At 62.3% G+C, this 11,648-nt stretch overlaps 1 long non-coding RNA gene across 1 annotated transcript; it reads left to right on the forward strand.

Moving 5' to 3' along the window:
- Nucleotides 1-8,505: 8,505 nt before the first annotated feature.
- Nucleotides 8,506-10,257, forward strand: LOC142823408 (uncharacterized). Its single transcript, XR_012898623.1, has 4 exons — nt 8,506-8,525; nt 9,280-9,374; nt 9,623-9,775; nt 10,136-10,257. It is a non-coding gene; the product is annotated as an uncharacterized LOC142823408 (long non-coding RNA).
- Nucleotides 10,258-11,648: the final 1,391 nt, after the last annotated feature.

Consider the following 11,648-nt stretch of genomic DNA (forward strand, 5'->3'; position numbering starts at 1 on the left):
TGATCATTGTCTTTGGTCAACCCTCTTTGGGGCACCTGGTGCTGGCCACTGTCAGCAGACAGGCTACCCAGTACTGCCGTTCTTACGTTAGGGTTCTTGGTTGGGGCACAGGGCAGAGCCCATCGGTTCAGAGCTGCTAAGAGCAGAGTTATTTGCACTTACATCCCAGCCAGACTCCCTCGTATCCCCTAACACAGGGCTGGGGGGATCCTTTTTTGGGTCGGGGGCCACAGAGAAATCCGTCGGGCCTTGTAGGAGTTGGGCGGCAGGAGTGGAGCTTAGTGCCTACGGGGCCAAGGGAAACAGAGAGGGCACCATGTCCACAGGGCTGGGGTGCCATTTTCCCTAGGGCCTCCGGGGGATTGGGGGGGGGGGAGTGTGTCTATGGTCTAGGAGCCAGGGCCCACCAAAGATGAATCCGACCCAGGCTCTGGTACATCTCTGCAGCGCTGCCGGCCGGTTCCCCCACCTCTTGGTCCTCAACCCAACTAGACCCGCTTCCCGACGGCTGGTTGCCCCCCGGCCAGCCCCGCTCCCTCCAGCCCCCTCCCAGCCAGCCCTGCTTCCCGGCGGCCGGTTCCCCCCCACCCCCTCTCTTCCAGCCAGTCCCGCCCCCCCCCCCCCCCCGGCCCCTGCTGTTCGGTATTTTTTTTAAACCATCTGGTAACCCTAGCAGGTGGGGGTGAAAAGTGCATGGAAATGCCTGCACAGGCGCGTCTGGGAATGAGATGCTGCTCTAACATCTCCGCCTCTGTTCACTTCCAGCCCCTGCCTCGTGGCGCTGGCCCCCCGTGGCCTGGGAGGGCTCCCCAGGCGCACCATGGCCCGGCATAGCAAGCTGCAGAAGCACGTCCTGAGCCTATACAGGCAGTTCCTGCGCGCCGGCCGGGAGAAGCCGGGATTCCTGCCTCGCATCCAGGCCGAGTTCCGGAAGAACGCCAGCATCCCCCGGGCCGACGTGATGCACATCGAGTATCTGCTCCGCCGTGGCCAGAGGCAGCTGGCGCAGCTCCGAGACGCGAACACCAAACAGATGGGCACCTTTGTCCAAGCCAAACCGGAGGAGCAGTGACCCCTGCTGGTTGGCGCAAGCGTCTGTCTTGTACTGGGACGGTTGGGGGTGAATTCACAGATCAGCCTTCCTGGTTCTCACATCCCTGTGCACCCCTCGTGTCCAAACACAGGTGCCTGGCTTGGCATTTGCTGAGCTAAGGTGTCTTTATTGGCAGCCAAGCTTTTAAACAGTTCAGGTGTGGATGGGTGATCTGGAGGAGATGCTCTTGTTTCCAGGACCTGGTACACAATTCATTCTACCCCTGCTGGCTCCTCTCTTCGGGTATGTCTACACTACAGCGCTAGTTCGAACTAAGCTAATTCGAACTAACGCGTCTAGAACTAAAAACTAGTTTTGCTAATTCGAACTAGCAAGTCCACATTGAGTGGACTCTGAACAGGGCTTAAGGATGGCCGGAAGCAGTGCCAGCAGGGCATCAGAGGAGGACTTAGAGCGTGGAGATGCAGTCTCAGGCTAGCCGAGGGCTGCGCTTAAAGGGTCCCGACCCCCACCCCGGACAGACAGTTCTAAGGGGTGCCCCGCTTGAAAACCAGTCCTGGCTTGGAGTGCCCGGAGTACCCACACTGGGCACATCACACCACTCAGCCATCAGCCCGGCTGCACTTGCCACAGGCTGCCATCTGGGGAGAGGGGGTAATCGGGGGGCTGCAGGAGAGCTTCCACCCCCAGAAGCATGCAGAGCCAGGCCAGTCCTCCCCATCGGGGGCTCGTACCCCATTCCTCCCTCACATCCTTCCACTTACCCTTCCCTAGCCCCCCTTCTTATTGATGTACAAAATAAAGATAACGTTTCTTCCAACATTGACTCTGTCTTTATTGAACAAAACTGGGGGAGACTGGGAAAAGGAGGTGGGAGAGGGGAAGATTAAGGCTGGGAGAGGGGAGGGCAACTAACATGATAAGGGGTTGGGAACAGGTCCCGGATGAAGAGAGGCTACAGAGACTGGGACTGTTCAGCTTAGAAAAGAGGAGACGGAGGGGGGACAGGATAGAGGTCTCTAAAAGCAGGGGTTGGGTGGAGAGGGTGCATTCAGAAAAGTTCTTCATGAGTTCCCATAAAGAAGGACTAGAGGACACCAAAGGAAAGGACTGGGTAGCAGGCTTGAAACTAGTAAGAGAAAGTTGTTCTTCTTGACAAAGCAAATAGTTAACCGGTGGAACTCCTTGCTGCAGGAGGCTGTGAAGGCTACAACTAGAACAGAGTTTAAAGGGAAGTGAGATCAAATCATGGAGGTTGGGTCCATGGAGTAGTCTTAGCCAGGGGGTAGGAGTGGTGTCCCTGCCCAAAGTTTGTGCAAGGCTGGAGAGGGATGGCACGAGACAAATGGCTTGGTCACTGTCTTTGGTCCATCCCCTCCACGGTCCCTAGGGTTGGCCGCTGTCAGCAGACAGGCTACTGGGCTAGATGGACCTTTGGTCTGACCCAGGACGGCCATTGTAAGCTCAGGGCTCAGGGTCGGGGGTCTCAGTGGACCCCCTTGATTTTCATGCAAACCTGCTCCTGGGTGGCCAGGCTGGCAGCTCTCCTGCCCTAGATGGCCACTTTCCTGTGCCTAGTGCGGAGATCGTGGACGAGGTCCACGATGTCCGCACTAGCCCAGGAATGTACCCGCCTCTTGCGGTCCCGGGCAAGCTTCCGGGAGCCGCCAGCCTGGTCCCGGGAAGAGGGGGTGGGCTGGGGGACATCGGGTGGGTGGCTCTGTGCCGTGCCAGGTGCAGGGTCTGCTGGCTGGGTGCTAGCAGGCTTGCACCTGGCACGGGCACCGTAGCCAGCCCGTGCCCCTTTAAGGGGTCCGGGGCCGGGAGGGGGGCATAGAGTTTCCCTGGTGTTGGCCAGAGTGGCCACCAGGGAAACCTGGGAAGGGCTAGCCTCCCACTCGTTCGAATTAAGGGGCTACACAGCCCTTAATTCGAACTAGTAAGTTCGAACTAGGCTTAAACCTCGTAAAATGAGGTTTTCCTAGTTCGAACTAAGCGCTCCGCTAGTTCGATTCAAATTCGAACTAGCGGAGCGCTAGTGTAGCGGCTATGAATGTTAGTTCGAACTAACGTCCGTTAGTTCGAACTAACATTGTAGTGTAGACATACCCTTCCATCCTTAGCCAAAGAGGAACAAGCCAGTTAGCCCAGGGAAATAAAAGAAAGGGAGAGCGGTGACGGAAAACCCTGTGTCTGTCATTTTTTCAAATGATCTATCTTGCCTAAAAGCCTGTCAGGGATTGGGCTCTGTTGCAGGAGGTGCTGGCGAAACACTCCGTGGATTTGGGTGCTACAATTCCTGAGTGTCGTCCGCCTTCCTGCCCCCTCCCCCCACCGAAGCGCTTTGGAAGGCTCACAAAGGACAGAGACCTGCCTTTTGAAAATCCGACTCCCCACCGGTGTCTCAAGACAGGCGGCTCTCTCTCGCCAAAAACGGAGGCAGCAGCGTGGGGTGACAGGCAGCCAGGTCGCAAGGGGAGGTGCTTTTTAGACCAGTTCCCTCCTGGCACTCCGTACTGCTGCCTCTGTATCAGAGGCAGCAGCACAAGCTGGCAGCAGCCCTTGCCTGGGGGCTGGGTCTGAGCTTCTGGACCTGATGCAAACTGGAACTGAGCGAGGCTGCCTGCCTGCCTGGCTCCTAACACACTGTAAATGCAGAGCCGCGGAGGGGGTAGGTCCCGCACCCAGCGCGAGCCAGGACTGAGACAGCTGGCCCCTGGGGACTATCGAAAAGTCAAGTAACCGATAAGAAATCATGAGGTTAATTGACTACTCAGTGAATATCTAACGTCCCTAATCCCTTTTCATAGTTCCCCTCTGGACTCTCTCTCCTAAAGCATGGCCCTGAGATCTGGACACAGTGCTCCAGCTGAGGCCTCCTCCGTGCCAAATAGCTAGGAGAGTGACCTCCCATGTCTGCCGTACCTCTCCTACCACGCCCCAGGGCTATGCCCTCTTACTGAAGGGCTTTGTGTCTGAGATCGCTTCTCTCCTAGGCTACGTCTACACAACGAGTTTTTTTGGCAACAAATATGCTAACGAGGGACTCTATGACACGCAATGTCATTTGCATATTTTCTGCCGATCCGTTTTTGTGCTCGGGGTTTGTGCGCAAAACCGAGCCGTGTGGATGTTTACTTTTTGTGCAAAAAACCCCCTTTTCCCACAAGATCCCTATGCCTGCAAAAAGGCCGACCGATCTTGTGCAAAAAGGGGCTTTTGCCTAAAAAGAAAACATCCACATGGCTTGTTTTTGCGTGTTCTTGCGAAAAAACTTGTGGCACGTCTACACTCTACGTGTGTTCTTGCAGAAGTAAATTTGCAGTAAAGCATCAGAGAACAGGGCTCCTTGCACAGGAGTTATTCCTCTCCCGACGATGACTAAGCCCCCTTTGTGCAAGAGCTGTTGTGCAAGAAGGCAGCGTGGACGGGCACCAGGGGCTTCTTGAGCAAGACACTTTTATGGCTAAAATGACCATCAGAGCTTTCTTGCACAAGAGAGCGTTCACACTGCCATGGACGCTCTTGTGCAAAAGCCCATGGCAGGGTGGAGGCACTCTTGCACGAGACCTTTTGCGCAAGAACTCCGGCGTGAAACAGCTCTCGTGCAAGAAGCCTGCAGTGTAGGGCAGGGAGCAGCCTATGAGGGAGGGGGAGGGACCCCTAGGAATGGCTCAAACTTCCCAGGGGGGTGGCCAGAGGCAGGACATTTGCCTGGCAGGGTGGGGGGGGGGGGGCGGTGACCTCACAGGGGCTTTGGGCAGCCCTCAGCATATAAGGCAAAGGGCAGGTGGGGAGGTGGTGACCTCACAGAGGGACCCACATCTCAGGCTGATAAAAGCGGGGGGCGGGCCCAGGGGACTTTGGAGACCCCCGGTTGCTTTAGCTCTGGTGCGTCTCCTCCTCACGGTTCCTTCGCGTTCTGTGAGTTCCACATCCCGACACCTTTGTGACGAAGGTAAGAGCCCCCAGGGGTTGGATCCCGCCCGGGGCCGGCTGGGTTCCAGGCAGGCCCAGCCCTCGGTCAAGGGCCAGAAGGTGATTCCTCACCTGGGCTGCGTCCTTAGCGCCACTGGGGCTTTCTCCTGGTTGGTTTCCCTTTTCCTCCATCCCCCCACATTTCTGCTCTGTTCTTGCCTCCTCTGTGACCTTCCCTTGCTGCCTCCCCCAGCTTGGGACCCAACAGACTAGCTGAAGGACGGGGGGTGGTTTGCAGGAGCCGTGGGGTGGGGGATGCAGCCCCCATTGTGGGGACTGGGGAGGTGGGGCTGGAACAAGTCTATGCCGGTGTCTTTGGGGAGAACGCTCCACCCCCCACACCTTAGATTCTCTCCTGATTGGCCAAGAAGGGGCTGTTGATGGGCAGGAGACTCGTGGAATGAGGAGTAACGGTAGTTTGAACTAGGAAGCCTAGTTCGAACTACCTAGTTCGTGCCCCGTGTAGCCGCGCTGCACGGGGTTCGAACGAGCGGGGTTTTAAAAATGGCGGCTCCCCGCTTATGCAAATGAAGCCCGGGAAATTCAAATCCCGGGCTTCATTTGCAAGTGCGGTATGCCTACATTACCCTCCTAGTTCGAACTAGCGGGGTAGTGTAGACATACCCTCAGGTCCTTGCAGTGCCTGTGCAAGACCGAACCGATAAGCAAGGGGCCATTTGGGGGCTGGGGGCAGTCGCTCTGGGGAGCTGGAACCCCTGGATTTCGTTCATCAGGCTGCGCCCCAAGCTCCCCTTTGCTCCCCTCATTTGCAGCATGGCCAAACGTTTTCGGCTGTGGTTCAAGAAAGCCCTGAAGATGGCCCCAGGGCCGGTGGGGAGCAGCTTCTCCGTCCCCGCGGGCGGGGAAGCTGGATCCCACCAGCTCGGGGCGACTCGCCCACCGGCCAGGCCCCCCCGGACCTGGCTCCAGAGGCGGCTGTGCAGGCGGGACCCAGCCCAGCGGGGGAGCCGGGTAGGGTGGCTCCGGGGCCTCCTCTGTGGAGAGAAACACCTGCCCCGGGAGCCCAGCCCCCATTACCACCAGGGGGCATCGCCCTGCCCGGCCCCCGGGGACCTGCCAGTCTCCGGGAGCCCCCAGCCCGTCGCTCCCCGCACCAGCCCCTGCAGCTGTGGGTCCAGGTCCGTCAGCAGCAGCGCCTGGGCCTCCAGCTGCAGCCGGGCCACCTCGCGCAGCCGCTCAGACCCAGGTGAGGGGCCGTGAACACGCTGGGCCCAGGGGCTCACCCAGTACCCCGGGGGGGCAGCCCCAGTGTCTGCCCTGCAGCCAGGGCAATGGATGGGGGCGGGGGCTGCTTGGCTCTCTTGTTCCTGGTGGGGCTCTGCTGAGGGCGTTGGCAGATGTGAGGGTGGCAGGGGGATGGGTCCCTGCGAGGGGCGTGTGGGGCCCAACCTGCCCTGGGTCCCTGACATGGGGGCGCGTGACCCCTGCTGGCCGCTGGAGTCACCCTGGTCCCTTCCCTCCCGCACAGAGCCCCCCTGCGCCTCGGCGGAGCTCTGCCAGGAGCGGGTGGACTCCCGGGTGGAGGAAGGGGCCATCTACGACATCGAAGAGCAGCTCCACACCCGGGACACGGTAGGAACCTTCTCCACACGGGGGGGACCCGAGATTGTCCGGCCCCTTCCCAGCACGTCCCCCCCCCCTCTGGGAGGGGCTTGTCCCTGGGGATCCCCCTGGGGCCCCTTCTCCTGCATGACCTGGACCCCCCAAGCTGGGGGCTCTTGTCATGCACCAGCTGGGCCCCCACAAGCCTGAGGCAGCAGTTGGGGGGGGAGTGTGGGTGCTTGGACAACCAGCAGCTCCCACCTCCACTCCTGGGAGACCTGAGCCCTGCAGCTGTCCGTGGGGGGCAGGCAGGCCCCAGGCTCACAGACTCTCTCTGGGGTGCAGAGCCCAGCCGCCCTGCAGCGGTTCCTCTTGGCCATCCCCCTCGCCTGCCTCGCCGCCCTCCAAAGGGGCGAGGACACCCTGGCGCCGCGCTGCTGCAAGGACACCATGATGGCCAGGATCGTTGTAAGCGAGTCGCGGCAGCCGGGAGGAGGGAAGGGGATATGTGGGGTGGACAGGGGTCTGCCTGGGCCATGGCGGCGGGTGGGGGTGCTGGAAACGGGATGGGTGGAGCCAGGAGGGCTGGAGGTGGACATGGGGAGGGTGGGTGGGGATGCTGGAGGAGGGAGGGACACAGAAATGGGGCAGGTCTGGGGTGCTGGACAGGAAGGGGGATTCGGGACAGGGAGGGGTCTCCCCGGGCCATGGGGGGCTGGAAGGGAGCCGAGCGGGCTGCTGGGGATGCGCCTGGGGAGCAGGGATGAGGAGGTTCAGAGGCTGGTCACCAGGGCAGGGAGGGGCAGGAGACGGCCTGGGGACAAGGACTGAGCTGGTCCCGATTTGGGAGGGGGGTGCTGGGAGGGGCCCTGTGTCGGGCAGGGGGGCTACAGGGCAGCGGGAGGCAGTGGGGTTGGATCCTGCTGGGTGGCCGTGTGAGCGTCTCTTGGGGGCCCAGCCTCACACGCCCCTTTGTCCCCTTGGGTCTCCCAGGAGATCATGGAGGACTCGCCCCCCCCGCTGGTCTTGGCCGACTGCCTCAACGCCGCCTGCAGCCTCAGGTACCGACCCCCCCCCCCCCCCCGCCGACTCCCCCCAGAGCAGATCCCCTGGCCAGGGAGTGGGAAAGTCTCTGTCTCCTGCTGCTGAATTAACAGTCTCTGCCCCTCTCTCCTGCCAGCACCTTGCAGCCTCCCCTGCGGGCCCAGCTCCTGAGCCCCCTGCTGACGGCGGCCGTGGGACAGACAGTGTCTGGGGACTGGCAGCAGGAGCCCATCCACACTCAGGTACGTCCCTCTGGGCCCTGCTCCCGGGCTGGGCTGGAGCTCCAGAGAGGAGTGGGGGGGGGGGGGGGGCAGAGGGAGGGAAGAAGCTGCAGGTTTGGATCCTTCCCTCCAGGGTTCCCGTTGCTCTCCCGGGGGGCCCGTCCCTTCCACGCCCAGCCTGGGCTCCTCCCTGCTCTGCGAGGCGGCTCAGACCCTGCTCTAGGCTGGACCCCGGAGCCAGCGGGTGGCCTGGATCCCCCAACCCCCCTCTGACCCAGGGCTCCCCCTTGTCTTGCAGCAGTTCATCCGGGCCCTTCCCTACGACCTCCAGGCCCTACTGGCGAGCCTCCTCGCCGAGTCCCCAGACACCGCCCGGCTGCAGCTCATAATGGAGGTGAGCCCCGTGGGGGGGACGGGGCCATTGTCCCTGCTTCCTCGGGGGGGGGGCCGAGAGAGGAGCAGTGTCAGTGGCTGGGGGGGGCACAGTCCGAGAGGAGCCCCAGGCTCTGCCCAGAACCGGCACCTCCCTACGGGTCCTGACCTGCCTCTTTCCCCCCCAGCACCTTAGCCCGTGGCTGGAGTCCCGCCTGCCCCAGGAGCGAGCCAGGGCCCTTGGCAGCACCACGGCCCTGCTGGGAGTCGCCACCACCCTCCCGGGGTTTGACGTAAGTGACCTCGGAGCCGGGGGGTCTGGGGCTGCAGGGCGCGGGGCTGGGAGCGTCCCCGGGAGGCAGAGGCAGGGCCGGGAATGGGCCGGGAATGGGCCGCGTTCTCCTTTCCCCGGGGAGGGGCGACCCTGGGCCCTTCAGGGGGGCTCTTGAGGGACTGGGCCTGGGGACTGGGGAGTGGCCGTCAGTGGATCCCCTTGTTCCACCCCCGGAGTGACCCTTCAGTCGGGGCCATTGCTCAGGGTTGTCTCCTCGCAAGGCCGGCCCCGCCCCGCCCCGGGAGGTGTCTCTGTCCGTCCCCCGAGCTCAGACCCGCCTCGGCGGCCGTTTGCATGGGACGTGCAGCCCCAGGATGCTGAGGGACCCCCCCTCTTCTCTCCCCTCAGAACTCCGCCGACTGGCCGAGGATGGGTCACCACGTGGCCCAGCTGGGCCTTTTTATTTCGGACCCATCCGAAGACGTCAGCCGGCTGGCCCGGGAGGGGGTGCACCGCCTGTATCAACTCCTCCTGCACCACAGGGGTAAGGAACCCAGCCGGGACCTGGGCCCCAGGGACACCCTGAGGGTGCCGGCGGCGGGGGGAGGGGACCCAGCCCTTTTCCCCCAGACTGGCCCAAGGGGGGATGCGTCCCTCTGTGTTCCCCTTCTGCCCCCTGTGCCCCTCCATTTGCCCAGGGATGCCTGCAGGGACCCGTGGGAGGGGAAGGGCTCAGACCTGCCAGCAGAATGACCCTGTTGTGTCTCTTGCAGGCCTCAACATCCACCAGGCAGAGGACCTGTGGTGCAGACACTACTACAAAGAAAGATGGGTCCTGGCTCACAGCAACAGCGTGAGGGTGGGAGAGGTAAGGACGCGCTGCCAGGGCAGGGCAGGGCTCGGGGGTGGGGCTGGCTGGGGCCCTCGTGGGGGTAGGAGGGTCTTGGGGGCAGGAGGAAGCTGTGACCTGGGGCAGGGGTTGGGGTGCCGGGTGAGGAGAGCGTCTGGGTGCAGGGTCTGGAAGGGAGTTTGGGGGAGGAGGAAGCTGTTTTAGCCCCAGGAGTTGGGGCCGGGCTCTGGGCCGTCAGCTGAAACCTCCTGTGCTCTTGATTCCAGGTCTTTGGGCAGCTCTTCACAGCAGAGCAGGAGAATTGCTTTTTGGACAAGGCTCTGCTCGCTGCCCGCTCCCCCCTGCGGCGCCCCAGCCAGGCCGGGCTGGTCCTGGCCCACGCCCTGCATGGGCAGGCCCATCAGCTCCTGGAATACATGGTGAGCAGCCGGAGCAGATCAGGAGAGTGGGGCAGGGCCAGGGTCTCTTTCCCATCCCCTCAGGGAGTCCCCCGCCCCTTTCCTCAGGCTGCCCCCACCCCACGTCCCTGCTGGCAGAATCCCTCCTGCCCCTGCGAGCGTCCCTGGGGGTGGGGGAGGCTCTGAACACAGAAACTGTCCTAGGAGGCGGGAGGGGGCCGAGGTGTCAGGAGCTCTGGAGGGGGGGGGGGTCAGGAGCTCACCCTGCGGGCCTGACGGGGGGTGACCAGAGAGCAGGGGGGAGGAGGGTGGAAATGCTGGGGGGGGCCAGTTCCCCTGAGTCCCCAGGGATGAATGTGACGGATTCTGCTTCCCTTGCAGCAGGAAGACACCCAGTGAGAGCAGCAAGAGCTGAGGAGCCAGCAGCTGCGTCCCCCTCCCCCCAACCCTCCCAATTGTATTGAATTGTATTTACATTCTCATTAAACAATGTTTCAAAAAACATTTGGATCAGGCTTGGTCAATAATTTGTAATGGGGGGGCCATTTTGGCAACTGATCAAGGGCCACATTTCTACCGAGGGCTTTGGGGTCTGGGACGGGGTGGTTGGGTGCAGAAGGGAGCTTAGGGGTGGAGCCTGGGTGCAGGGGGGGGGTATGATCTGGGGCGGTGGATAGGGGTGCAGGGTCCAGGAGGGGGTATGGGCGCAGGAGAGGACTCTGGCCTGGGGGAGGGGCTCTAGAGGGGTGCAGGGTCAGGGAGGGAGCTGTGACCTGGGTGAAGGGGGAGCAGAAGGTTTGGGGGAGGAGGTGCGGGTGCCAGAGAGGAGTCTGGCCTGGGGGAGGGGTGTCGGGGGGTGCAGGGTCAGGGAGGGAGCTGTGACCTGGGTGAAGGGGGAGCAGAGGGTTTGGGGGAAGGGGTGCAGGTGCCAGAGAGGAGTCTGGCCTGGGGGAGGGGTGTCGGGGGGTGCAGGGTCAGGGAGGGAGCTGTGATCTGAGGGAATGGGGGACGCAGGTTCAGGTGGTCGCCTGGGACAGGCAGTCGGGGAGGGGACGTGGGCGCCAGGGGCAGGCTCTGGCTGCGGAGGTGCCTACCTAGGCAGCTGCGTATGGGGGAGCCCGACTGTCACCTGAGGGGATGGGGGAGCTCAATTTTCAACTGTGGGGAATGGACGAAATACTGTGGAGTGGAGGGAGCGAGATGGGGGGGGCTGAATTGTTCCCGGAGGGGAGATCTCCCTGGCTTGGGGGGGGGGGGCGTTTCCAGCAAAGCCCTCACATAAGAGGGGGACAGACGGGGGGAGGGAGAGGACGGGGATGGGCAGGGCAGGTGGAAATGGGGAGGGGCAGGAGAAGGGAAGGGGGAGGAGATGGAGGAGAGCAGGGGACAGGAGTGGGGGCGGGGATGAGGAGCAAGACAGAGGCAGGGCAGTGGTGGTGATGGCTGAGCGATGAGAACAGCTCGCAGGGAGCTTAAAGCCAGCAGATGCTTTTCGGCAGAGTTGCCATTTGCCCTGGCGGCTTTGCCAGAATAGCTGTGCCAGCGGGGGGGCGGGGGGGGGGGGGCTTTTGCCACACACCCAAGCCAAGCCAGCTGTGGCGGCAAAGCCTTGTGATGTAACCTAAGCCCTTGGCAAGGTCGGGATCAACCTGCTCTGACAATTTCTCGGACCGGCGGGATGAGAAACAAGGATCGTGCAGGGAGATGGGGATGACTAGGAAGCGAATCCAGGTGTGGGGGGAATATCCTGGGTTGGAGGGTCAGTCGATACCCCCGCCTGCCACTGTCTGCCGGGGCTCTGCCCGCAAGATGGAACCAACAGCTGAGTTTGCTTTTCTGCCCCGTCGTGGGCACAAAAGGCCCAGAGCAGCCTCCTGCTATCTTGGAGGAAAGG

This window comes from Pelodiscus sinensis, chromosome 33 (genome assembly GCF_049634645.1).
Source record: "Pelodiscus sinensis isolate JC-2024 chromosome 33, ASM4963464v1, whole genome shotgun sequence".
NCBI lineage: Eukaryota > Metazoa > Chordata > Testudines > Trionychidae > Pelodiscus > Pelodiscus sinensis.